Source organism: Macaca mulatta, chromosome 19 (genome assembly GCF_049350105.2).
Source record: "Macaca mulatta isolate MMU2019108-1 chromosome 19, T2T-MMU8v2.0, whole genome shotgun sequence".
Lineage (NCBI taxonomy): Eukaryota > Metazoa > Chordata > Mammalia > Primates > Cercopithecidae > Macaca > Macaca mulatta.
In genome coordinates this window covers 54,601,200-54,626,576 of record NC_133424.1, presented here as the reverse complement: position 1 = coordinate 54,626,576, position 25,377 = coordinate 54,601,200, and the positions used below count along the sequence as shown (strand labels likewise).

General features: G+C 38.9%; 2 long non-coding RNA genes across 2 annotated transcripts in view; one reads left to right on the top strand and one right to left on the bottom strand.

The window, feature by feature from the left end:
* The window catches only part of LOC144337559 (uncharacterized), a 30,784-nt gene extending 8,524 nt beyond the window's left edge, over positions 1-22,260 (top strand). Inside the window, exons 2-3 of the long non-coding RNA XR_013410767.1 lie at positions 18,795-19,410; positions 21,872-22,260. This is a non-coding gene — a long non-coding RNA (uncharacterized LOC144337559). The remainder of the gene's footprint in view (positions 1-18,794; positions 19,411-21,871) is intronic.
* LOC144337543 (uncharacterized) overlaps positions 4,064-25,377 on the bottom strand; it is a 40,603-nt gene continuing 19,289 nt past the window's right edge. Inside the window, exon 4 of the long non-coding RNA XR_013410749.1 lies at positions 4,064-5,763. This is a non-coding gene — a long non-coding RNA (uncharacterized LOC144337543). The remainder of the gene's footprint in view (positions 5,764-25,377) is intronic.

Genomic DNA, 25,377 nt, shown 5'->3' with positions numbered 1-25,377 from the left:
TGAAATTGAAGCAATAATTAATAGCCTACCAACCAAAACAAGTCCAGGACCAGACAGATTCACAGCCGAATTCTACCAGAGGTACGAGGAGGAGATGGTAAAATTCCGTCTGAAACTATTCCAATCAATAGAAAAAGAGGGAATCCCCCGTAACTCATTTTATGAGGCCAACATCATCCTGATACCAAAGCCTGGCAGAGACACAATGAAAAAAAGAGAATTTTAGACCAATATCCTTTACGAACACTGATGAAAAAATCTTCAATAAAATACTGGCAAACCGAATCGAACAGCACATCATAAAGCTTATCCACCATGGTCAAGTGGGCTTCATCCCTGGGATGCAAGGCTGGCTCAACAGATGAAAATCAACAAATATAATCCAGCATATAAACAGACCCAAAGACAAAAACCACATGATTATCTCAATAGATGCAGAAAAGGCCTTTGACAAAATTCAACAGCCCTTCTTGCTAAAAACTCTCAATAAATTCGGTATTGATGGAATGTATCGCAAAATAATAAGAGCTATTTATGACAAACCCACAGCCAATATCATACTGAATGGGCAGAAACTGGAAGCATTCCCCTTGAAAACTGGAACAAGACAGGGATGCGCTCTCTCGCCAATCCTATTCAACATACTGTTGGAAGTTCTGGTCAGGGCAATCAGGCAAGAGAAAGAAAAAAAGGGTTTTCAATTAGGAGAAGAGGAAGTCAAATTGTCCCTGTTTCCAGATGACATGATTGTATATTTAGAACACCCCATCGTCTCAGCCCACAATTTACTGAAGCTGATAAGCATCTTCAGCAGAGTCTCAGGATACAAAATCAATGTGCAAAAATCACAAGGATTCTTATACACCAGTAACAGACAAACAGAGGGTGAAATCATGAATGAACTGGCATTTACAATTGCTTCAAAGAGAATAAAATACCTGGAAATCCAACTTACAAGGGATGTGAAGGACCTCTTCAAGGAGAACTAAAAACGACTGCTCAATGAAATAAAAGTGGAAACAAACAAATGGAAGAACATTCCATGCTCACGGATAGGAAGAATCAATATTGTGAAAATGCCCATACTTCCCAAGGTAATTTAGAGATTCAATGCGTTCCCCATTTAGCTACCAATTACTTTCTTCACACAATTGGAGAAAACTACTTTAAAGTTCATATGGAACCACAAAAAAGCCCGCATTGCCAAGACTATCCTAAGTCAAAAGAACAGAGGTGGAGGCATCAGGCTACCTGACTTCAAACTGTATTACAATGCGACAGTAACCAAAACAGCATGATACTGGTACCAAAACAGAGATATAGACCAATGGAACAGAACAGAGTCCTCAGAAATAATACCACAAATCTACAACCACCTGATCTTTGACAAACCTGATAAAAACAAGAAATGGGGAAAGGATTTCCTATTTAATAAATGGTGCTGGGAAAACCGGCTAGCCATAAGTAGAAAGCTGAAACTGGATCACTTCCTTACACCTTACACAAATATTAATTCAAGATGGATTAAACACATAAATGTTAGACCTAAAACCATAAAAACCCGAGAAGAAAACCTAGGCAATACCATTCAGTACATAGACATGGGCAAGGACTACATGTCTAAAACACCAAAAGCAAGAGCAACAAAAGCCAAAATTGACAAATGGGATCTAATTAAACTAAAGAGCTTCTGCACAGCAAAACAAACTACCATCAGAGTGAACAGACAACCTACAGAATGGGAGAACATTTTTGCAATCTACTCATCTGACAAAGGGCTAATATCCAGAACCTACAAGGAACTCAAACAAATTTACAAGAAAAAGACAAACAACCCCATCAAAAAGGGGGAAAAGATATGAACAGACACTTCTCAAAAGAAGGCATTTATGCTGCCAACAGACACATGAAAAAATGCTCGTCATCACTGGCCAGCAGAGAAATGCAAATCAAAACCACAATGAGATACCATCTCACACCAGTTAGAATGGCGATCATGAGAAAGTCAGGAAACAACAGGTGCTGGGGAGGATGTGGAGAAATAGGAACACTTTTACACTGTTGGTGGGATTGTAAACTAGTTCAACCATTGTGGAAGACAGTGTGGCGATTCCTCGACTATCTAGAACTAGAAATACCATTTGACCCAGCCATCCCATTACTGGGTATATATCCAAAGGATTATAAATCATGCTGCTATAAAGACACATGCACACGGACGTTTATTGCGGCACTATTCACAATAACAAAGACTTGGAACCAACCCGAATGTCCATCAATGACAGACTGGATTAAGAAAATGTGGCACATATACACCATGGAATACTATGCAGCCATAATAAAGGATGAGTTCATGTCCTTCATGAGGACATGGATGCAGTTGGAAACCATCATTCTCAGCAAACTGTCACAAGAACAGAAAATCAAACACCTTATGTTCTCACTCACAGGTGGTAATTGTACAATGAGAACACTTGGACACAGGAAGGGGAATATAACACACCGGGGTCTGTTGTGGGGTGGTGGGGAGGGGGGAGGGATAGCATTAGTAGATTACCTAATGTAAATGATGAGTTAACGGGTGCAGCACACTAACATGGCACATGTATACACATGTAACAAACCTGCACGTTGTGCACATGTACCCTAGAACATAAAATATAAAAAAAAATGTTTAAGACAAAGGAAATTGAAAAAAGAGAAAAGAAAAGAATTGATGGAAGCCTAAAATTACGGTTATTGAGATCAATGTTAATGCTTTAAGTTTTGGTTATATCCTCACCTAAGTGAGAATACAGACACTCCAAAATAGAGCCACACATGATAAATGTTATATACTCCCACGGAAATTTTAAGGAAGCAGATAGCTCTCAAAACAGATCATATTTTTCTGTAAAAAGATGATTCCAGTCTACCTGAGTGAGCATAATAATGAAGTCACCTCTGCTTTAACTTTTACCAAAAAAAAAAAAGTGACCTGAAGTACCCTGATATTAACCAATCAATTTATTTCTAGGGCCTTGTTTATTGATTCGCATTTGACAAAACCCACTGTTTTGTAATTGTATTGCCGAGGAGGAGTTATCACTGTATCTACAGAGGGAGAGCTGCCCCAACTCATAAAACACAAGTAAAAGCCAATTACATCTAAAATTAAATTAGTTGTAATTTTGTCTTGTCACACATGTTCACAGCAAGCAATGTCCAGTGGAGTCTCTGAGGCTGCATCATTCTCACCCTGACCCTCCTGCCTTTCTCTTTGACTTACAAGGACCTTTATGATGACACTGGGAGCCACCCAGATAATCCAAAATAAGTTTTCCATCTCAAGATACTCAACTTCATCACCATTGAACATAGTTTTTGCTAAGAAAAGTAAAGGCACGTGGTCCAAGAGTTAGGATGTGGATTTTATTTATTTATTTTATTTTTTGCGACAGAGTTTCACTGATGCTGTCCCGGCTGGAGTGCAGCGGGGTTACTTCGGCTCACTGCAACTTCCACTTCCCAGGTTAAAATTATTCTCCTTCCTCAGCCTCCCAAGTAGCTGGGATTACAGGCATCCACCGCCATGCCCAGCTAATTTTTGCATTTTCAGTAGAAACAGGGTTTCACCATATTGATCAGGCTGCTCTCGAACTCCTGACATCTTGATTTGCCCGTCTCGGCCTCCCAAAGTGCTGGGATTATACGCGTGAGCCACCGCACACAGCCCGGCTGTGGACACTTTTAAGAGGCCACTAATCTGCCCCATACAGGTCACTTTCATAAATATCACCCACAACAAAAATATGGTTTGCCTTCTTTCCATGTCTCACTTTTCTGTCTGCACAAACCACAGTGAAACATACTAGCTCTGCTATGAAGTGGCTGGATGACCCTAGGACACTCCTTTGACCTCCCTCAGCCTCTTTCCTCATCTGCAGTGTAAGGCTGACTCTTACTGCGTCAGAAAATGACAGTGGAAGAGTTAATTAACATGTGTAAGACATTAGTCACACAGCCTGGTGCCTGAGGAGCCCTGGGTAAACATTCCTTTCAGTCCTTTCCTTTCACCATCCCATTTTTCTTGCCTTCACCCATCTCCTCCTTCAACTCCTTTCTCTTCAATAGCTTTCTCAGTCTAACCTGCCAATTAAAGAAGCCACACTATCCATTCTCTCATGACTCTGATGGTGTGTTCTTGTGATGGAGTCTGCTATCCACTCCAGGCAATGGGTATTATTTATATGGAGAGGTCTGTTTGCAACAAGAAATCCTTCTTTTGTTCACACAAAATTTATACGTGATTTCTCTTAACTTACACATACCAGTCTCAATTCTACCCTGTTATTTCATACATGCACTTCATTATTTTATTCTTCAGTCTTTCTCCTTACACTTTAAAACTTAGGATAGTATAAAAACAAAAATAATGGCCTGGGCCAGAAGAGGGTATTCCTTTAGCAAGAGGAATGCTTTCCTTTCTCAAGATGAATGCTGTCTGCAAGGCAGCCATGAAACCTATTTCTGGGTTTGGCTTACATCAAAGCCTTTCAACTCTAGGACACATTCTTAGATTCCCAGGAGACAATGATTGTCATGGAAGCCACACCACTCTAAGTATTCCTACATTTGGGTAAAGGAATGTTTACAGAATATTGTGCATGACTTACTCCACCTAAATTCTTATACTCCTGGAAGTTAAGTTTCCCCACTAACCAGCTTCAACTCCAGCTGGTCTGCCTGGACCCTGACTGGAAAGTACCCCCACATTCTGGATGGCCAGGGTGGCACCTTTGCCTATTCCCATAATTATAATAGCTCACACACTAACGCAGCACTCACTATGCAACAGGCACATCCTAAGTGCTTTTCATGTAGCTACAGTCATGACAAAAAATTCCTAGTTACCACCATCCTAATTTTTACAGATTAAAAAAAAAAAAAAAAACTGTGGCAGAGAAGTATGCGCCCACTCTCACCTAACTCCAAAATTTAACCTCATCCTCCACTTCATCTGGTAAGAGGACATTCTTAGATTTACAAGGTCTCCTGAATGACATCCACTTTCAAAAATGATTTTTGTCCCATTTCCTTTCAGGATTTGACAGCCAGCATTTTGTTTTCTGTCTCATCCTTCACTTATGCACCTGTTCCCTAACACTATACTCACAACTGCACAGCCCTGCATAAAAGCTAGCTTTTAGAAACTTCAATCTTTTTTGGAAAAAAGAAAGGCCAGGTTCAATGGCTCACAAAAAGTCCTTTTTTATTCTATTGTCAACAATTTGCATAGCCATTCTCCGGACAGAAACAAGTGCACTAGAAACACAAAGTGTAATGAGAAGAAAGTAGGAGGAAGGTGAGTTTCTAGATAGACACACAGGGAAAAGATTCCAAATCCAGAAAAATTCATAAAATGCACCCAGGGAGTGTAGCTTTGAGCAACGACAGCCCCACTTGCCACATTCCACGGCTGTTGGCCTCTTACTTCCTTCTCAACCTGCCCTTCCTGGTCTTGCTTTCTTAGACCAATACAAAGAACCTGGGAGCTGGGGTCAGATCAGAGCACTCAGCACTGAGTGGTATGGTTGGGAAAGGCAGAAAAGGAAGAAGAGTGTTTGACTCACGAAGACATGACTTACCGAGGCACACATCAACTAGGCAGGCAATAGATTACTAAAGGGCGTTGCAGGACTCATGGTGGTTATCCAGAATGAAAGACTGAGGCAAGAGTCTTGACCAAGTGAGTTTTATTGAGCCAGAGCTTGACGGAGCAACCTGGAAAAACAAGAGTTTCAAAATACTGCTGTGGCTTGTGTTCTCTCTGAAGAGGTTTCTGGAGGCTTAGTATGTATACACTTGATTAAAGGAGAGAAGGCAGGTAGGAAGAGATGGAGTGGGTAGAAAAACAATAGATCTAATCTTGTCTTTATTGTGTGCCTTAGAAAATAAGTATTATCAGAATGAGACTTAAAACAGTGTTAAAATAGAGAATGAGAGTTTTAGGAGCTAGATTTTGATTACTCACCTAAAGTTACAAATGGCATGTCTTTCTTTTACAAAGAAATAAACATCTTGAAAGGTTTTGAAGCAAGGAAAAAATAATTTGTTCAGACAATCATCCAGAGATGCCTGAGATCTTTGGATTTCCTGTTTACCCCGCTCTTTTTCTCTTCTTTCTTTCTTTTTTAATTTTATGTATTGTTTTTAAGAGACACAATCTTGCCCTATCACCCAGACTAGAGTGTACTCACTGAAGCCTTGAACTCCTGGGCTGAAGCGCTCCTCCCACCTTAGCCTCCCAAGTGTCTGAGACTACAGGCATGCATCGCTGCACCTGGCTAATTTGATTTATTTTGTATAGTAAGGATGTGGTCTGCCTTTGTTGCTTAGGCTGGTCTTAAACTCCTGGTTTCAAGTGATCCTCCTGCCTTGGACTCCCAAAGGGCTGGGATTGCAGGCCTGTGCCAGCACACCTGGCCCCAAAATTCTTCAAAAGCTCTCAGAGAAAGCATTGTAGAAGACCCCTGTGGCTGTATGTTTCATCTGATCCTACATGACTAGGAAGGCTCATTCTTAAGAATTCATGTCCCATGGAAAAGGGCATGAAGACAAATCAGAAAAGGGCAAAGGGAAGTCACAGCAACAAAGGGACAGTATAATCCTGGAACCTTATTAAAGTCACACAAATGCTGCTTCAATTAGAGCAATGTGTTTGGCAAACATCGTTCTAACCCTTTCAGTTGCATGTTGGTTCACCTGTAATGTCTGCAGCAGTCTATAGCTAGCTTTTCTAGAGTTTCTGAAGCATCTTCCAATTGCAATGGCAATCTGACACAATTCTCTGAATTGCAGTCTGAATCCAGTGTTCATGTGTACATTTTGTGTAGTCTACTCATCAGCAGGCATAAAGGTTATTTATATATAAGTTACTATGATTTCTCCAGAAGTTTATATAAGTCTTCTACTTTCAGCTCGCAAGTTTTAATCTACCCATCTGACAAAAGGCTAATACCCAGAATCTACAGGAAACTTAAGCAAATTTACAAAAAAAAAAAAAAAAAAAAAAACCCATCAAACAGTGGGCAAAGCACATCAACAGACACTTCTCAAAAGAAGACATTTATGTGACCAAAAAACATGAAAAAAACCTCATTATCACTGGTAATTAGGGACATGCAAATCAAAACCACAATGAAATAACATCTCATGCCAGTTAGAATGGTGATCATTAAAAGGTCAGGAAACAACAGATGCTGGAGAGGATGTGGAGAAATAGGAATGCTTTTACACTGTTGGTGGGAGTGTAAATTAGTTCAACCATTGGGGAAGACAGTGTGGCGATTCCTCATGGATCTAGAACAAGAAATACCATTTGACCCAGGAATCCCATTACTGGGTATATACCCAAATGATTATAGATCATTCTACTATAAAGACACATGCACACGCATGTTTATTGTGGCACTATTCACAATAGCAAAGACTTGGAACCAACGCAAATGCCTATCAATGATAGACTACATAAAGAAAATGTGGTACATATACACCATGGAATTCCATGCAGCCATAATAAATGATGAGTTCATGTCCTTTGCAGGGACATGGATGAAGCTGGAAACCACCATTCTCAGCAAACTAACACAGGAACAGGAAACAAAACACTGCATGTTCTCAGTCATAAGTGGGAGTTGGATATGAGAACACATGGACACAGGGAGAGGAACATCATACACTGGGGCCTGTTGAGGGGTGGGAGGCTAGGGGAGGAATAGCATTAGGAGAAATACCTAATGTAGATGATGGGTTAATTGCTGCAGAAAAACACTATGGCACGTGTATACCTATGTAACAAACCTGCAGGTTCTGCACATGTATCCCAGAACTTAAACGTGTAATTTTAAAAAATGATAAAATATTGAAAAGCACAGTTCAAATTTATAATACACCAATTTGGAGGGAAAATTGAAGAAATATCTGAAACCATTAGTTATGAAACTTCTGGACAGGAAAAGATTTAGGATTCAGTCAAAATTGTAGGTAAATAACAAAATTCAAAAAAAGAATGAACAAATATAAAATGTAATAATTGTTGTTCTGTTGTTTTCCTCTGAAAAATAATTTTCCCCCTCCTGTTTCCCATTTTATGAAATAGAAATCATTTGGGACCAATTTATTTCCAAAATAAGTTTCAGTCTGATACCTGAATTGTTTACATAAAGTGCAACAAGAATGTAGATTCAAGGTCTCTATGAATACATACATGTTTATACATATATATGAATATATATATTTTTTATCATGTAGAATGGCACTAAGGTATATTAATGGCAGCAAATCTGTACATGTCTGCAGCAGTCTCAATTCTTGTTTCTTCAGAAGAAAGAATTCAACTAAGGGTCATAAGGCAGAAGAAGAGACTGAGGCAAGTTTTACAGCAAGAGTGAAAGTTCATTTAAAAGCTTTAGAGCAGAAATTAAAGAAAGTAAAGTACACTGAAAATAGGGCCAAACAGGCGATGAGATTTCACGTCTGTGGTTTGACCTTTGACTTAGGCTTTGGTATGTTGGCATAATTCTGGAATCTGCATCTCTTTTCCCCTGATTCTTCCCTTAAAGTGGTCTGTCTGCATGTGCAGTGGCCCACCAGCACTTAAGAAGGGAGCCTGTGTAGTGTGTTTCCTGGAGTACAGTTGGAAAACAGAGACTAAAATAAAAGCTATGTATGTCAATAAAATTGGTCTCCTAATAAAATCCTGTTATAAATTTCTATCATTGTTGTGTTACCCTGGCATCTATTTTTAATCTTCCTTGAACACACCCAAATTCTCTCTCTCTTTCTTTCTATCTCGCTCTCTCTCTGCATTGAGATGTAAATTTACTACCCAATTTCTCTAAAACTCAGCAAGGGCTTCCTCAGACAAACGTTAACTTTTTCTATTTACAAAAGCACTATTTAAATACAACTTTTTCTTTAAATAGTGAGTTTTATGGGTTCCACGCATAAAGTTTTAAAGTCAAAAATCTAAAGTATTTCTGTCTCCCTCTATCTTTATGTGCACATGTATATGTTGTATGTTGTATCACATATATGTATATGTCCATATCTATGTTTATATAGTGTTTATACATGGTATCAAATTAATATAAAAATAAATGAGTACTCAATTAAGTAAATAATCCCAAATGCTTTTCAACCCATGTGATTTTAGTAATCTTCGATAACAGAAGAACACCTCAAATGAGCATGCATACCTATCTGCAGCCTCCTTAAAAAAAATTATCAGCCAAGAATTTTATATCCAGCAAAACTAAAGTCCATAAATCAAGGAAAGATAACAGTCTTTTTCAGACAAACAAATGCTAAGACAATTTGCCACTACCAAGCCAACACTACAAGAACTGTGCAAAGGAGTTCTGAATATTGAAACAAATCCTGGAAACACATCAACACAGAACCTCTTTAAGCATGAATCTCACAGAACCTATAAAACAAAAATACAATAAATAACTGAATAAAACCAAGGTATCCAGGCAACAAATAGCAGGATGAATGGAACAGTACCTCACATTTCAATACTAACATTGAATGTAAGTGGCCTAAATGCTCCACTTAAAAGATACAGAATTGCAGAATTGATAATAATGCACCAAGCAAGTAGCTACCGCCCTCAAGAGATTCCCCTAACCATAAAGGGTCATATAAACTTAAGGCAAAAGGGTAGAAGAAGACACCCCATGCAAATGGCCACAAAAGTGAGCAGGACTAACTATTCTTATATCAGAAAAAACTAACTTTAAAGCAACAGCAGTTAAAAAAAGACAAAGACGGACATTATATAATAATAAAAGGACTTGTCCAACAGAAAAATATCACAATCCTACATATATATGCACCTAACACTGGAACTCCCAAATTTATATAACTATTACTACTAGACCTAAGAAATGAGGTAGACAGTAACACAATAATAGTGAGGGACTTCAGTACTCCATTGACAGCACTAGATAGGTCATCAATACAGAAAGTCAACAAACAAACAATGGGAGGGGTGCGGAGCAAGACGGCCAAATAGGAACAGCTCCAGTCTCCAACTCCCAGTGCGAGCCACACACAAGACAGGTGATTTCTGCATTTTCAACTGAGGTACTGGGTTCATCTCACTAGGGAGTGCAGGACAATCGGTGCTGCTCAGCTGCTGCAGCCCGACCAGCGAGAGCTGAAGCAGGGCGAGGCACCGCCTCACCTGGGAAGCACAAGGGGGAAGGGAATGCTTTTTCCTTGCCAGGGGAACTGAGACACACAACACCTGGAAAATCGGGTAACTCCCACCCCAATACTGCGCTTTACCAAGGATCTTAGAAAACGGGCACACCAGGAGATTACATCCCACACCTGGCCGGGAGGGTCGCACGCCCACGGAGCCTCCCTCATTGCTAGCACAGCAGTCTGTGATCTCGCGGAAAGGCAGCAGCGAGGCTGGGGGAGGGTTGCCCGCCATTGCTGAGGCTTAAGTAGGTAAACAAAGCCACTGGCAAGCTAGAACTAGGTGGAACTCACAGCAGCTCAAGGAGGCCTACCTGTCTCTGTAGACTCCACCTCTGGGGACAGGGCACAGCTAAACAACAACAACAACAACAAAGCAGAAGAAACCTCTGCAGATGCAAACGACTCTGTCCGACAGCTTTGAAGAGAGCAGTGGATCTCCCAACATGGAGGTTGAGATCTGAGAATGGACAGACTGCCTGCTCAAGTGGGTCCCTGACCCCTGACTAGCCTAACTGGGAGATATCCCCAATAAGGGCAGACCGACACCCCACACCTCACACTGTGGAGTACACCCCTGAGAGGAAGCTTCCAAGGCAAGAATCAGACAGATACACTCGCTGTTCAGAAATATTCTATCTTCTGCAGCCTCTGTTGCTGATACCCAGGAAAACAGGGTCTGGAGTGGACCTCAAGCAATCTCCAACAGACCTATATCTGAGGGTCCTGACTGTTACAAGGAAAATTAACAAACAGGAAGGACACCCACATCAAAACCCCATCAGTACGTCACCATCATCAAAGACCAGAGGCAGATAAAACCACAAAGATGGGGAAAAAGCAGGGCAGAAAAGCTGGAAATTCAAAAAATGAGAGTGCATCTCCCCCTGCAAAGGAACGCAGCTCATTGCCAGCAAGTGATCAAAGCTGGATGGAGAATGACTTTGACGAGATGAGAGAAGAAGGCTCCAGTCCATCAAACTTCTTAAAGCTAAAGGAGGAATTATGTACCCAGCGCAAAGAAACTAAAAATCTTGAAAAAAGAGTGGAAGAATTGATAACTAGAATAATTAATGCAGAGAAGGCCATAAACGAACTGACAGAGATGAAAACCATGACATGAGAAATACGTGACAAATGCACAAGCTTCAGTAACCGACTCAATCAACTGGAAGAAAGAGTATCAGCAATCAAGGATCAAATGAATGAAATGAAGTGAGAAGAGAAATCTGAAGAACAAAGAAGAAAGAGAAATGAACAAAGCCTGCAAGAAGTATGAGATTATGTAAAACGACCCAATGTACGTCTGATTGGGGTGCCTGAGTGACGGGGAAAATGGAACCAAGTTGGAAAACACTCTGCAGCATATTATGCAGATCTTCCCCAACCTAGTAGGGCAGGCCAACATTCAAATTCAGGAAATACAGAGAACGCCACAAAGATACTCCCCGAGAAGAGCAACTCCAAGACACCTAATTGCCAGATTCACCAAAGTTGAAATGAAGGGAAAAATCTTAAGGGCAGCCAGAGAGAAAGGTCGGGTTACCCACAAAGGGAATCCCATCAACAGCAGATCTCTCAGCAGAAACTCTACAAGCCAGAAGAGAGTGGGGGCCAATATTCAACATTCTTGAAAAGAATTTTAAACCGAGAATTTCATATACAGCCAAACTAAGTTTCATAAGTGAAGGAGAAATAAAATCCTTTACAGATAAGCAAATGCTTAGAGAATTTGTCACCACCAGGCCTGCCTTACAAGAGACCCTGAAGGAAGCACTAAACATGGAAAGGAACAACCGGTACCAGCCATTGCAAAAACATGCCAAAATGTAAAGACCATCGAGGCTAGGAAGAAATTGCATCAATTAACGAACAAAATAACGAGTTAATATCACAATGGTAGGACCAAATTCACACATAACAATATTAACCTTCAACATAAATGGACTAAATATTCCAATTAAAAGATGCAGACTGGCAAACTGAATAAAGAGTCAAGACCCATCAGTTTGCTGTATTCAGGAGGCCCATCTCACATGCAGAGACATACATAGGCTCAAAATAAAGGGATAGAGGAAGATCTACCAAGCAAATGGAGAACAAAAAAAAGCAGGGCTTGCAATACTAGTCTCTGATAAAACAGACTTTCAACCATCAAAGATCAAAAGAGACAAAGAAGGCCATTACATAATGGTAAAGGGATCAATTCAACAGGAAGAGCAAACTATCCTAAAGATATATGCACCCAATACAGAGCACTCAGATTCATAAAGCAAGTCCGTAGAGACTTACAAAGAGACATAGACTCCCATACAATTATAATGGGAGACTTCAACACCCCACTGTCAACATTAGACAGATCAATGAGACAGAAAGTTAACAAGGATATCGAGGAATTGAACTCAGCTCTGCAACAAATAGACCTAATAGACATCTACAGAACTCTCCACCCCAAATCAACAGAATATACATTCTTCTCAGCACCACATCACACTTATTCCAAAATTGACCACATAATTGGAAGTAAAGCACTCCTCAGCAAATGTACAAGAACAGAAATTATAACAAACTGTCTCTCAGACCACAGTGCCATCAAACTAGAACTCAGGACTGAGAAACTCAATCAAAACCACTCAACTACATGGAAACTGAATAACCTGCTTCTGAATGACTACTGGGTATATAACAAAATGAAGGCAGAAATAAAGATGTTCTTTAAAACCAATGAGAACAAAGATACAACATAGCAGAATCTCTGGGACACATTTAAAGCAGTATGTACAGGGAAATTTATAGCACTAAATGCCCACAAGAGAAAGCTGGAAAGATCTAAAATTGACACTCTAACATCACAATTAAAAGAACTAGAGAAGCAAGAGCAAACACATTCAAAAGCTAGCAGAAGGCAAGAAATAACTAAGATCAGAGCAGAACTGAAGGAGATAGAGACACAAAAAACCCTCCAAAAAAATCAGTGAATCCAGAAGTTGGTTTTCTGAAAAGATCAACAAAATTGATAGACTGCTAGCAAGACTAACAAAAAAGAAAAGAGAGAAGAATCAAATACATGCAATAAAAAATGATAAAGGGGATATCACCACCGACCCCACAGAAATACAAACTACCATCAGAGAATACTATAAACACCTCTATGCAAATAAACTAGAAAATCTAGAAGAAATGGATAATTTCCTGGACACTTCCACTCTCCCAAGACTAAACCAGGAAGAAGCTGAATTCCTGAATAGACCAATAGCAGGCTCTGAAATTGAGGCAATAATTAATAGCCTACCAACCAAAAAAAGTCCAGGACCAGATGGACTCACAGCAGAATTCTACCAGAGGTACAAGGAGGAGCTGGTACCATTCCTTCTGAAACTATTCCAATCAATAGAAAAAGAGGAAATCCTCCCTACCTCATTTGATCAGGCCAACATCATCGCGATATCAAAGCCTGGCGGGGACACAACAAAAAAAAGAGAATTTTAGACAAATATCCCTGATGAATATTGATGCAAAAATCCTCAATAAAATACTGGCAAACTGGATCCAGCAGCACCTCAAAAAGCTTATCCACCATGATCAAGTGGGCTTCATCCCTGGGATGAAAGGCTGGTTCAACATACGCAAATCAATAAACGTAATCCAGCACATAAATAGCACTAAAGACAAAAACCACATGATTATCTCAATAGTTTCAGAAAAGGCCTTTGACAAAATTCAAAAGCCCTTCATGCAAAAAACGCTCAAAAAATTTGGTATTGATGGAACGTATCTCAAAATAATAAGAGCTATTTATGACAAACCCACAGCCAATATCATACTGAATGGGCAAAAACTGAAAAAAATGGGCACAAGACAGGGATGCCCTCTCTCCCCACTCCTATTCAACATAGTGTTGGAAGTTCTGGCTAGGGCAATCAGGCAAGAGAAAGAAATCAAGGGTATTCAGTTAGGACAAGAAGTCAAATTGTCCCTGTTTGCAGATGACATGATTGTATATTTAGAAAACCCCATTGTCTCAGCCCAAAATCTCCTTAAGCTGATAGGAAACTTCAGCAAAGTCTCAGGATACAAAATAAATGTGCAAAAATCACAAACTTTCTTATACACCAGTAACAGACAAACAGAGAGCCAAATCATGAATGAACTTCCATTCACAATTGCTTCAAAGAAAATTAAATACCTAGGAATCCAACTTACAAGGGATGTAAAGAACCTCTTCAAGGAGAACTACAAACCACTGCTCAGTGAAATAAAAGGGGACACAAACAAATGGAAGAACATACCATGTTCATGGACAGGAAGAATCAATATCGTGAAAATAGCCATACTACCTAAGGTAATTTATAGATTCAGTGCCATCCCCATCAACCTACCAATGAGTTTCTTCACAGAATTGGAAAAACTGCTTTAAAGTTCATATGGAACCAAAAAAGAGCCCGCATTGCCAAGACAATCCTAAGTCAAAAGAACAAAGCTGGAGGCATCACGTTACCTGACTTCAAACTATACTACAAGGCTACAGTAACCAAGACAGCATGGTACTGGTACCAAAACAGAGATATAGACCAATGGAATAGAACAGAGTCCTCAGAAATAATACCGCACATCTACAGCCATCTAAACCTGAGAAAAACAAGAAATGGGGAAAGGATTTCCTATTTAATAAATGGTGCTGGGAAAACCGGCTAGCCATAAGTAGAAAGCTGAAACTGGAACCTTTTCTTACTCCTTATACGAAAATTAATTCAAGATGGATTAGAGACTTAAATGTTAGACCTAAAACCATAAAAACCCTAGAAGAAAACCTAGGTAATACCATTCAGGACATAGACATGGGCAAGCACTTCATGTCTAAAACACCAAAAGCAATGGCAACAAAAGCCAAAATTAACAAATGGGATCTAATTAAACTAAAGAGCTTCTGCACAGCAAAACAAACTACCATCAGAGTGAACAGGCAACCTACAGAATGGGAGAAAATTTTTGCAATCTACTCATCTGACAAAGGGCTAATAGCCAGAACCTACAAAGAACTCAAACAAATTTACAAGAAAAAGACAAACAACCCCATCAAAAAGTGGGCAAAGGATATGAACAGACAGTTCTTAAAAGAAGAGAAGACATTCATACAGCCAACAGACACATGAAAAAATGCTCGTCATCACTGGCCATCAGAGAAATGCAAATCAAAACAACAATGAGATACCATCTCGCACTGGTTAGAATGGCAATCATTAAAATGTCAGGAAACAGGTGCTGGGGAGGATGTGGAGAAATAGGAACACTTTTACACTGTTGGTGGGATTGTAAACTAATTCAACCATTATGGAAAACAGTATGGCGATTCCTCAAGGATCTAGAACAGAAGTACCATATGACCCAGCCATCCCATTACTGGGTATATACCCAAAGGATTATAAATCATACTGCTATAAAGACACATGCACACATATGTTTATTGTGGCACTATTCACAATAGCAAAGACTTGGAATCAACCCAAATGTCCATCAGTGACAGACTGGATTAAGAAAATGTGGCACATACACACCATGGAATACTATGCAGCCATAAAAAAGGATGAGTTTGTGTCCTTTGTAGGGACATGGATGCAGCTGGAAACCATCATTCTCAGCAAAGTATCGCAAGAACAGAAAACCAAACACCGCATGTTCTCACTCATAGGTGGGAACTGAACAATGAGATTCATTGGACTCGGGAAGGAGAACATCACACACTGGGGCCTATCATGGTGGGGGGAGGGGGAGGGATTGCATTGGGAGTTATACCTGATGTAAATGACGAGTTGATGGGTGCAGCACACCAACATGGCACAAGTATACGTATGTAAAAAAACCTGCACATTATGCACATGTACCCTAGAACTTACAGTATAATAATAATTTTAAAAAAAAAACAAACAATGGATTAAAACTATGCCCTAGGGCAAATAGACTTAAGACATATTTACAGAATATCCTACCCAACAACCCAGAATATACATTCTATTCATCAGCAAATGGAACTTCCTTCAAGATAGGTCATATGATATGCCACAAAACAAGTCTCAAAAAATTTCAGAAAATTGAAATTATATGAAGTACTCTCTCAGACAACAGTAGAATAAAACTGGAAATCAACTCCAAAAGGAACCTTCAAAACCATGCAAACACATGTAAATTAATAACTTGTTCCTGAATGATCGTTGGGTCAAATATGAAATCAAGAAAATTAAAACTTCTTTGAACTGAACAATAGTGATGCATCCTATCAAAACATCTGGAATTCTGCAGAGTGTGCTAAAAGTTCATAGCCTTAAGTGCTTACATCAAAAAGACTGAAAGAGCACAAGTAGACAATCTAAGGTTGCACTTCTAGAAATTCAAGAAACAAGAACACACCAAAACCAAACCCAGTAGAAGAAAGAAAATAACAAGATCAAAGCACAACTAAATGCAGTTGAAATAAATAGTAGAAACTATAAATAAAATGTAAAGCTGGATTTTTGGAAAACCAAATAAAATTGATACACCATTGGCAAGATTAAATAAGAAAAGAACAGAGAAGAGCCAAATGAGCTCAATTAGAAATGAAATGGGAGCTATTACCACCAACGCCACAGAAATACAAAAGATCATTCAAAGGTACTATGAACACATTAATGTGCATAAACTAGAAAACTTAGAGGGGATGAATACATTCCTGGAAATATGAAACCCTCCTAGATTAAATCAGAAAGAATTAGAAACCCCGAACAGGCCAATACAAAGCGGCAAGATTGAAAAGATAATTTAAAAATTAACAACAAAACAAAACAAATTCAAGGACAATTCCACATGCTAGAGAAAGATGGAATTCTCCCTAAATCATTCTATGAAGCCAGCATCACCCTAATACCAAAACCAGAAAAAGACATAACAAAGGTAACTATAGACCAAAATCCCTGATGCACACAGATGCAGAAATTCTTAACAAAATACTAGCTAACCGAATCCAACAACGCATCAAAAACATAATCCACCATGATCAAGTAGGTTTCACATTAGGGATGCAGGAATGGTTCCACATACACAAGTCAATAAATGTGGTACGCCACATGAACAAAATTTAAAAATCACATGATCCTCTCAATAGACACTGAAAAGGTACTTGACAACATCCAGCATCGTTTTATGATTAAAACGCTCAGCAAAATTGGCACACAAACCCACAGCCAACATAATACTGAATGAGAAAAAGTTGAAAGCATTCACTCTCAGCAGGGGAACAAGACAAGGAAGGCCACTGGTTCTCACCACTTTTATTCAACAGATTTGGCTGAAAGTCCTAGCCAAATCAATCAAACAAGGGAAATAAATAAAGGGCATCCAAAGCGGTAAAGAGGAAGTAAAACTGTCGCTGTTTGCAATTGATATAATCGTATACCTAGAAGACCCTAAAGACTCCAAAAAGCTGCTAGAACCGATAAATAAATTCAGCAAAGTTTCAGTATACAAAATTAATGTGCACAAATCAGTAGCTCTGCTATACACCAACAGTGACCAAGCAGAGAATCAAATCAAGAACTGAACCCCTTTTACACCAGCAGTTATAAGTGAGAGTTAAGCTATGAGGATGCAAAGGCATAAGAATGATAAAATAGACTTGGGGAAAGGGGTGGGAAGGGGGTGAGAGATAAAAGACTACAAACTGAGTTCATTGTATACTGCTCGGGTGATGGGTGCACCAAAATCTCACAAATCACCACTAGAGAACTTATGTAATTAAATACCAAATCCCCAAAAACCTTCGGAAAGGAAAGATTTTAAAATAAAATAAAATAATAAAAAATTTAAAAACATAGTTCCTACAAAATGCTTCTCAAATGAAAAAAAAAAAAAAAAAAAAGTCCCCGAAGGTCATATACCGGAAACTCTGTTATGTTACCTCTTAATGCATATATATCAGCCCAGTTGCTCAGTATCTGACAACTTTTCCGGAAGCTGCTGATCACCTGTTGCAGGTGTATTCTATCTATTGTGAGACTGTATCTCCCTGGCACTACCTGCAACCAATTACTACTTTAGAGAGACGGTTAACAACCACCTGACTTGACCATCACCTGGTGATGTTCACTTGACATTTCTAGTATGTGGAGGTGGAAAGATCTCTCTTGCCCTGCTCACATCTGACCAGCTATCTACTGTTAACACTTTCAGATTTTTTTTCTTTTTCTTTTCTTTTTCTTTTTTTCTTTCTTTCTTTTTTTTTTTTTTTTTTTTTTTTTTTTTTTTTTGAGACAGTCTTGCTCTGTCACCTACCCTGGAGTGCAGTGGCGTGATCTCAACTCACTGCAAACTCCATCTCCCAGGTTCACACCATTCTCCTGCCTCAGCCTCCTGAGCAGATGGGATTACAGGCACCCGCCACCATGCCCGGCTAATTTTTTGTATTTTTAGTAGAGATGGGGTTTCACTGTGTTACCCAGGATGGTTTTGATCTCCTGACCTCATGATCTGCCCACCTCGGCCTCCCAAAGTGCTGGGATTACAGGCATGAGCAACTGCACCTGGCCACAGATTTCTTATTATCAGATTTTAGGTAGGACAAACACCTGATATTTCTGGCATTTGATTTGTTTTTTTTAAACAAAAGTGTCCTCCCAAATGAAATTAATAAGCCTTAACCAAGATTTTGACTTAGCCAAGCATGCATGAGGCATCTTCAAAGAGGTGAAGGAGCAACTCAAAAACTCAAAACTCACACAAATATCAAAACAAATAACGCTGGTTCCCTCATCCAAAATTAAATCCAGGATGCAGCAGTAGAAGCATAAAATTTTTAAGTGTTCAGTGACAAGGCAAAGTGGTTTTTATTCTTATTTTCTCAGAGGATCTAAGGCAAGCAGTTTGAGTCTAAAAAAAAAAAATTAGCTTTGTTTTAAGTCAGATTTTTGCTCTGTAATTTAGTCAAAAGAAATTTTAAGGCTAGCCGTAACACTATTAGTTGTCTTTCTTTGAAATTCAATCCTCTGATCAACCGCTTGGCATAAGAGTGCTCTAAAATATATTTTTAAATTAGAAGTCCCAATTTAAAGAATCCATCTTCTGGCCATGGACTATTAGAATTTCCAGTGGTGTATTGATTTTAAGTGACTCGATCCAACAGCCTCTTCAGTGAAAAACCAATCCCAATGATCTTTTCCCCACCCCAACAAAATAAAATATGTACTCTCAGGAATAGGCTTAGGAAAGCAAAAGACTCGTGTTGCCACTGCCCTATCTAAGCAAAAAGACTTGGGATGACAAAAGTGCAAGATGGATGGGATTTCTTATGACAAGCCCTCCCGGGAGCTTAACACATTTGGAAAACAAAAGAAAAAGTAAAAAACCTCAGGTTCTCAGCCATGTTAAGGCTGGTCACCTAATAATGACTCAAAAATGTTTCCTCCCCCTGTTAGCGGAGATCAAGAGTGAGTGCTCTGACATGGTCACAAATCACAACCTCAATGACATATGACAACATGAGAAAACTTTATCCAGTACCTCCCTTTATGAACAACACTAAAGGAAAGAGATAAAGGAAAAGACTATTTCTGGTAGGAAATGGATTAAACAATCAAAATATTCACGCCCCAACATCACTAAAAAGTACACAAGAATTACTACACTAGGTCTAGTACAACACAAATCTTCTCCCATTAATAAAAGTTTGGTGGAGGAAACAGTGATTTTTACCATCCATTTGGAAAGAATGCACAGAGAAAAGCCAGGAAACTTGAGATTAATACATTTTTATCCTTTAGCTGACTTACTATTTTTTTTCATTTCTGCACATCCAAAACAAGGTTATGTCAGTAAATCAGGTTTCAGTGGTAATACAGGTCATGGAAGAAAGAAAAGAAGTTCACTTAGCAAAGCTGGTCTTGTGTCAGTGAAACTTTGTTGGAAGCAGCCCTCAGAGAAAAATCAAGGCTAAATGTTTTATCTTCAAGGTATCAGATTCAGTCCACTTCTCCCAGATCCAGATAAGGGAAGACATGCCTGCATTAATAATGATTCTCTATGATATACTTTTTCTCCCCAAAAGGCAACTGTGCAGGGACACTTATATTTGCTGGCCCTCCGACAGACACGTCAAAATTTGTCAAAGAACTACGCCGTGGGTTAAAAATATTTTTATTTTCTTCAACTAACAGGTGTTTCTAGAGGTGGAATTGGATGTTCTGCAGTTACAGAACTTTAGCCAATGTCAAGGCTTGCTTCACCATGATTTAGAGCTCCTGTTAGATTTGGATTTGACCAAGTGAAAGGGTTTTGGACATTAGACAGGGTGAAGAGTTGGTCAAATCCAAAGGAAGAACTATTTAAAAAAACACACACACAGAAATAGTGATTGCACTATTTACATACTATTGAAAACTCTAAGCATAAGGAGAGGTTACAATGAAGTAGTAATAAGTCTTATCTTGCAGCTATCAAATTCTAAAACAAAACCCCAAACCAGCTCCTTAGTTGAGCAGGGACCAAGCTACAGTCTGCTCTCCATTGTCACAGGAGCAGGAAACTCCTGTTCCTTTTTGGAAGTGAGCAAAGCTCCATGAGGAGAGGAGTTCCATGAAAAAACAAAACTCAGATCTCAAACAAAAAAAAAATCTGAGAAAGCAGGGACCTCAAGAGAAAGTAGGAGTCAATTCTCAGAAAGTCACACGATTGGTAAAAACTAAAGCTCTATAATTGGTACTGAGCATGAACAAAAAAAGAAGCCCTGCAGGTCAAAGGTTCTAACTCCATTAAGAGAACCCCTTCATGGTTGGCAAAAATGTTAACCAAATTGAGTGCCTGATTCAAGATTCTGAATCAATTGAGGTTTATTTGACCAGAGCCTGAGGGCATGCCCTAGAAAAACACAAGTTGTAGAAACCCTCTGTGGCTTGTTATGTCTTTGAGGAGGTTTTCAGGAGGTCTGGCATTTATACATCATCTTAAAGGGGAAGGCAGGTAGGAAGAGACAGGGGGAACAATATTGGGTCTCATCTTGTCTTTATTCTGTACATACAAAAAAAAGTATTATCAGTGTAAAGTCTAACAGACTTTAGTTTTAGGAACTAGACTTAGATTGCACACTTAAAGTTACAATTGATGTGACCTTGCTTTATGAGAGAATATACACGTTAAGATGAAAACGAAGAGGAAAAAACCTGCTATGCACTGGAGACCTTTATGTTTGCACCTCATATAATGCTCACAATGACTCTTTAATCAGTTACTATTATCCATCTATCCCAAAACATCAATGAACTTCTTCCTTATCTCAGAGCCCATTAAAGGCAGAAGCAGGACTCAGACTCACATATCTAAATCTAAAACTCATGCTTCCAGCAAAAGAAACTATCAACTGACGGAACAGACAAGCTAAGAAATCAGATAAAATATTTAGAAACTATGCATTTGACAAAGGTCTGATACCCAGAATCTATACGAAACTTAAATAAATTTACACAAGAAAAAACCATTAAAAAGTGGGCAAAGGACATGGAGAGACACTTTTTAAAAGAAGTTATACATGTGGCCTACAGCACGTGAAACAGCTCAATATCACTGATCATTACAGAAATATAAATCAAACCACAACCAGACACCATTTCACACCAATCAGAATGGCTAGTTTCAAAAAATAAAAAGATAACCTGCTGGCAAAGTTGCAGAAAGAAAGGGAATGCTTATACACTGTTGGTGGCAGTGTCAATTAGTTCAATCATTGTGGAAAGCAGTGTGATAATTCCTCAAAGAGCTAAAAGCAGAACTACCACTTGACCGTGCAATCTCATTACAGGTTATATACCCAGAGGAATACAAATCATTCTACCATAAAGACACACGCACACAAATTTTCATTGCAGCACTATTTGCTACAGAAAAGACATGGAATCAACCTATCCAAAAAAAAAAAAATGAGATCTTGTCTATTGCAGGAACATAAATGAAGCTAGAGAATAATATCCTTCGCAAACTAATGCAGGAACCAGAAAATGAAATATTGCATGTGTAAGTGGGCACTAAATAAAGAGAATACATGGACGCGATGTGAGCGACACACACCAGGATCTACTTGAGGGTGGAGGGTGGGAGGCAAAACAACAGAAGAAAAAATAATTATTGAGTATTAGCCTTAGTACCTAATTGATGATGTAATCTGTACATCAAACCCCCGTGACATGGGTTTACCTACATAAAAGACCTACAGGTGTACCCTTGAAACTACAACAAGCATTTTTTTTTAACAACCACAATGAATTTCAAACATCAACAATTTAATCTCTAATCCTCCATTCAAAATTTTAAAATTTGTTTTAAAAAGGAAACTTTTAATGAGCAGAATAAATTAGCTTCTTTTTCTAAAATAATAATAAAATATAACTCGCATTTCACTCTACACAATTGTACCTACCAGAATTCAAAGAAAGGAAAGTTGGTTGCATCTAACAGAAATAACTATACAGACGTCATTGAAGAGATGGGGTCTGAAATGGGTCTTAGGACAAAAAACAATTAAGGAGGTTGAGTGCCTGAGTCGGACCGGCAGACCCTGAAACAGCGACGGATGAACAAATATACTCAGACACAAATATCCCACGAAAGATGGGGCTGGGCTGCCTAGCCACTCACACATGCCAAGAAAGTTCCAGAAAAGAGTTAGCAGCAGTGGTCCCAATCAGCCAGCTAAGTTTGCATTTATTTAGTACAGATTAAATTACAAGCATCTTGAGTGAACATCACTAGAGGGTAATTGACATTACCAACCTCCCAAGTAAAGAGCAATCAGGAACCTGCAGATAATCAAAGGGTGTTCTTAAGACCACCTGAGTAAACTCCTCTACAATCCTATGTATCTACACCTTTTAAGAGAATTCAGCTGCCTTCAGCCAACTCATTTACCGAAGCTATGCAAACCCCAATCCCCCCGGCCTTCCAAAAAGGTTTGTGACTATTTCCTATAACTATCTTTATAATTTTTCCTCTAAAATCTTTTCCGCCACCCTGACTAAACTCCCACATCTCTACCTTTTCTGTTTCTCGTATCTGTCTTAAAAAAAAAAAAAAGAAAGAAAGAAAGAAAGAAAGATTTCTTCCTACTTGTTCCCAAAGCTCTATGTCTAGCTTACCTTCTTTCGGGAACCATGGGTTAAGTGATACAATTTGCATTAGGTCTCTTAATCGAGCCTGCAAAACAGAGGCTCCAGTGGCTTTAAGCAGTTGTTTGAATACTTTTAGATACTGCTCCTATTGTGCTGATAACTGTTGTCCCGTGATAAAACTCTACCCTGAACAACCCCTCAAAATTGGAGATGCTAAGTAGGCACCGATGACCAACTGACTTATTGACTTACTGGTTTACCAACTGCACAGCCTTCACCTTAGTTTTCGAAGGTTCTGTCGTGATTATTTGCAGCTATACCTCAGACCTGGGGACCAACTATGAGGGTCCAACTGGCAGACCCTGACCCAGCAATGGATGAACAAATACACTCAGACACTAATATCCAGTGAAACAGCAGGCTAGGTGGCCAAGTCCCTCCCAGATACCTAGAAGCATTGGGTAAAGAGTTAGCAGCAGGGGCCCTGATCAGCCAGTGAAGTTTGCATTTATTTAGTATAGATTACATGACAAATGTCTTGAGTAAACACCACTAGAAGGTAATTGACATTGCTGACCTCCCCCAGAGTAGTTCCCTCAGCATAAGATTAAATGTTGGTTTTAGGATGGCCTGAGTAAACAAGCTATTTAGATAAACTCCTCTACATTCCTGTATATCTATGCCCTAAGCTTTTAAGATAATTCAGCTGCCTTCAGCCAAACCTTTTACTGAAGCTATGCAAACCCCCAGACTTCCAAGAAGGTTTGTGACTATTTCCTATAACTATCTTTATGAATTTTCTTCTAAAATATATCCCACCACCTTGACTGAAGTCCCACAGTTGAGAAGACAGGGAAGGGCATCACACAAGCAGGAAAAAATTAAAACAAGTTAGGCCATAAGAAATTAAAATGTTGATCAGGTCTTTCAACACAGATCAAAAAAAAAGGGAGATTAGGGCCATGCTGTGAGGACACTGAATAGCAGCCTACATAATGAGAACTTCATCCTACAGATAAGTCACTGGAAAGCTTTGAGAAGGTCACAAACATGACAAACTGCATTTCCAGGAAGATTACCCTGACCAGTATTAGGCAAGATAACTTGGGAAATGATCCTCAACTTTGGCAACTTCATAGAAATATCTAAAAGATCTATATTTCCTTTCTTTTCTTTTCATGTTAAATTTTGAAATCATTTCAGACGTTCTAAAATGTTCCAAAAATAGGCAAAGTCCTCATATGCTTTTCATTCGACTTCCCCAAATATTAACATTATAGATATGCACCTAATAATCAAAATCAATAAATGATTATTAACACTGTAAAATGAACACCTGTACAGACCTTATCCAAATGCCCTCTATCTTCTGAATAATGTCCTTTTTCTGGACCAGAATCCAATCTAGTATCACATATTGCTCTTTGTTGTACTGTTCTCTCAGTCTCCTTTAATCTGGGAAAGTTAGGATTTACCTTTAAGAGCTTCACATTTTTGAAGAGCATTGGTTACTTATTTTGTAGAATGAACCTCATTTTGGAATTTGCTGTTACTTTATCATGATTAAACTCAGGTTATACACTTCGTACAAGAACACTACAGGGATGATGCTGCACCTTCTCCATCCATTATATTACAAGGCCCTAAGATGTCATTAACACTGACTACTGGGGATGTTAACTTTGATCACTGGGCTAAAGTTCCTAAACTGCAAAACGACCCTTTTCCTTGAAACTATTTTTAAACAACCAATCCCTGGGCCACACTACACATCAGCCAAATTAGATACACTGAGGGATGGTACAGGTATTGGTAGGCTTTAAATGCCCTACAATTGACTCTAATCAGTATCCAGAAACGCAAAAACATGGTTTAGACAGTGAAGATTAGAATCCTGAAAATCAGCTAGGAGACCATTCCTAAAGCTTCTCTTAAAATATATATATATATAATTCTAAACAAAAGACAATACATCTGGATTTTGGCATGGACATATGGTAGAGAA